Source organism: Carcharodon carcharias, chromosome 12 (assembly GCF_017639515.1).
Source record: "Carcharodon carcharias isolate sCarCar2 chromosome 12, sCarCar2.pri, whole genome shotgun sequence".
Taxonomy (NCBI): domain Eukaryota; kingdom Metazoa; phylum Chordata; class Chondrichthyes; order Lamniformes; family Lamnidae; genus Carcharodon; species Carcharodon carcharias.
In genome coordinates this window covers 79912672-79916545 of record NC_054478.1, presented here as the reverse complement: position 1 = coordinate 79916545, position 3874 = coordinate 79912672, and the positions used below count along the sequence as shown (strand labels likewise).

Here is a 3874-nt window from a genome sequence, read left to right as displayed (position 1 = left end):
CTAAAAGTTGAATTATTTGTTCCTGGGTGATTTTCCAGCCCCACCGCGGGCGAGGTAGCACCCCAGCCAGAAGTCCATTGACTTGTGGCAGGACTGGAAGATCCCAGCAGTGGGCAGGTGCGGAAAATCCCACCCTATGGTATTGTTCAAATATATATAAAAAATTAAGATTGACAATTCTCTTTTTATGGAAAAAGGAGAATTTTTTGTCTGTATTTAAGAATCCATAATTGAGGACATCCATCCACCTCAGGAGACGATGGACTATACCCAGGATATATGTCACTTCCGTACTGAACATTGTCTGTTGTGGCTGTAGAGGCTGATTCATGAGTGGCAGTCCTTGCCACAGCTGGCACAGATGAATGGCATTGGCTGGTGATCAACTGATGTTTTCTCCTTCCATCAGACTCTCTTTTTCATCATCCGGTAATTTCTTTTGTCCTCTGCTTTTTCCACGCCCTTCCTGACTGCTTGTCTCCAGGCCAACTCTAGTCAACAGTGAGGACTTCCCACGCAGCGACTCCAACCTGAGGTCTCGCTTGCAGACATCCTTGTATCGCAGACATGTTGGTCTTGTGCTGATAGCAAGCTTGCCATAGAGCATGAATTTTGGGATATGGCAATCATCCATTTGGTTCACATGAACCAGCCAAAGGAGGTACCACTGGCTCAAGAGGGCAAACAGGCTTAATGGAATTGAATTATCATAAAAGAAAGACTTGCGTTTATATAGTGCCACCTCTCAAACATCCCAAAATCTTTCACACACAATGAATTACTCAGAAACATGTAGGCTGTTGGTAGGTTGCCAGTTGCAGCAACTTTGTATGCACTTAACCATTAACAAAATGACTGGTTACTCTGTTTTTGCTTCCATTTTGGAAGGAATATCAGTCAGGACACCAGAACACTCCACTATTTGAATAGTGCCATGTGATCTTTAGCACCCAGCTAATCAACAACAATCTACTTGTGTTGTGTCTTTAATATAGACTCTTCAATTAGAGAAGTTCAGATAAGCATTCCTCCTTCAAGCAACTCCACCAAAAACATATTAACTGACTGTCAGACCTGCTGAGTTTTTCCAGCTATTTTTGTTTTTGTTTCAGATTTCCAGCATCCGCAGCATTTTGCTTTTAACTGGTTGTTCATTGATTTGCTATTTATAGGGTCTTGCTGGATATAAAATTCACCTATAGAACAACGGTAACTGCACTTCAAAAGCAAAATGCTACAGATGCTAGAAACGTGTAATAAAAACAGAAAACTGTAGAAATATTCAGCAGGTCTGGCAGCATCTGTGAAGACAGAAACAGAGTTAATATTTCAGATCAATGACCTTTTGTCTAAACTGTAAAAAGTTAGAGATAGAACAGCTTTTAAGCAAGTACAGAGGCAGGGAGAGGGAGCAGCAGGGAAAAGAATACAAGGAAAAGTCTGTAATGGGGTGAAAGGCATGGTAGATTACAAAACAAAAGGGATGATGGCTTAAGGTAAAAGGAAATGGTAATGGAACAAGACACAAAAAAATGGATCTAAAAAAGGTATAATTGGGAATATCAGAGTCATCACCAACAGCTGCTGTTGGGGACAGAGGTTTTGATCTGCAATTGTTGATTCAATTATGAGTCCACAAGGCTGTAAAGTACCTAATCAAAAGACAAGTTGCTGTAACTCATTCTAGTACAAACCCGTTTCCATCTGTTTCAGATGAAGTTACATTGTTTCATAGTTTGCCATTGTGAGAATTGAACTCTTGATACTCTTTTGAGTAAACCTGTTTCCATCTGTTTCAGATGAAGTTACATTGTTTCATAGTTTGCCATTGTGAGATTTGAACTCTTGATCTGGGGGTTACAAACCCAGTACCATAACCACTTGGCTATTTAGGCCAAGCCAAAATGAGGTGGGATGGTGTCGGGTGGAACTCCCAACGTCACTCTTTTGAGTACAAACCCGTTTCCATCTGTTTATTCAGATGAAGTTACATTGTTTCATAGTTTGCCGTTGTGAGATTTGAACTCTTGATCTTGAGTTTACAAACCCAGTACCATAACCACTTGACTATTTAGGCCAAGCGTAAATTTCTGCCTTTCAAGTGAGATAGAGTACCGCCTGAACAGGGACTTGAACCCTGGACCCTCAGGTTAAAAGTCTGATGCTCTACCAACTGAGCTATCCAGGCTTCATGACAAGTTGCTGTAACTTGAGTCTAGATTTAGTGTCATTGAAATAGCTAGTGTAGGAGGCTGAGGACAGAGGTCAGTGGAGCAGAGAATGAAAATGACAGCAATCAGAAGTACAGAGTCACACTTGTTCTGCAAAGTGGTCACCCAAACTACATTTGGCCTCCCTATTGTAGAAGAAAATGCATTGTGAGCACCAGTACAAAATACTAAATTAAAAGAAGTACAAGTAAATTGCAATTTCACTCGGAAGAAGTGTTTATGGCCCTGAATGCTGGGAAGGGAGAAGGTAAAAGGACAGGTGTTGTATCTTTTCATTGAACCAGGTTGATTACCTGGTTTGATGATGATGCTAGAGTGAAGTATATACCGGTCCATGAGATTACAGGTTATGGTAGAATACAATTCCACTGTTTCATCTGGAAGGAGAGTTTGGGGCCCTTGATGGTGAGAGGGAGAAGGTAAAATGGCAAGTGTTGCATTTCCTGCACTTGGATGAGAAGGGAAGTGGTATTGTGGGTGATGAGGAGTGACAGTGGTTCCCAATCCTTGACTAGAGGACCAGCTACTATCAGCATTCCACCTAGCTAACACTGAACATGCTTTTTCCTAATGCTCACAGCAGCTGTTACTTCCCTGTCTCCCTCCCACTTTTTCTCTGTTCAAAGTCTCTGGGACAGAAAGTCTGTGATAACAAGACTGCTTCTGGCTTTGTTTTCAGGTGTTCAGCTTGGCATGTGCCTTTCAAAATAGCATTCAACCTAGACCCCCTAGTCTCCATGGTAACCAAGCCACATAAGTTTGTTGTCAGGCAGAACTCATAACAGACCACGTGACTATCTTCATTATTCCATTTTACCTTAAATTAAAGAAACCGTTTAAAGCTTAACCCTCTTATAAAACTTCACATTTGTAACAACATGATTGAGGGCTGTGTTAATCACAGGTCAGGAAGAATTCCTTAGTTGAGGGAAAAGGAAGACAGAAGTGTTAATATGTAAGGTTGCATCTTCTGAACATTGCATCTGACGTGACGAAGAGAGAGAAACTGAGAGAATGGAATAGAGTTCTTACAGGAAACAGGGTGTGTGGAAGTGTAGGGCCGTAACTCCCTACTTCTGTCGTAAAGTGATTGCCCACCCCAAAACCAACCAAAAAAACGTATATCCTGCCCTGCAAATCTACGCTGACCATTCCAATCCCGTGAGGTGCTTGGGGCCTGCATCAGAGGAGTTCTTGCAGGCCTCAGCGAAATGCAACTTGGGCAAAGCCATGCCCCTCAATGATGCAAGCAGAGCAGGGGCAGAGGGCAGCATTTGACAGAAGAGTTTTAAAGAGATAAGGTGAAGATCCAAGGATTCTCCATAATTTTAAAGATATTTCCCAGCTTTTCTTTTGTTATTTATTTTAAACAGTTACTGCTGTTGTTATTGATTCATTCTAAGTGTATTATTTTAATGATTGAATATAAATTTAGTCAAGATTTATAAGTTAACTTACTTTTTTTATTTATTTTAAATTTGTATGTTGTTAAATGACTTTAAGTTATGCTGCTTAAAAGTATTCACAATCTTTGCATTTAGAAAATGCAAATGTGATAACGTGGTGAAGGAGAGGAGTCAGAACTTCACAGATAAGGAATTGAATATTCTTTTAAACGAGGTGGAAGAAAGGTACATGTACAT

The 3874-nt window shown here is 40.7% G+C and overlaps 1 non-coding gene across 1 annotated transcript; it reads right to left on the bottom strand.

Annotated features, from left to right (window-relative positions):
• Positions 1-2115: 2115 nt before the first annotated feature.
• On the bottom strand, positions 2116-2188 carry trnak-uuu. The gene has a single exon. It is a non-coding gene; the product is annotated as a tRNA-Lys (tRNA).
• Positions 2189-3874: the final 1686 nt, after the last annotated feature.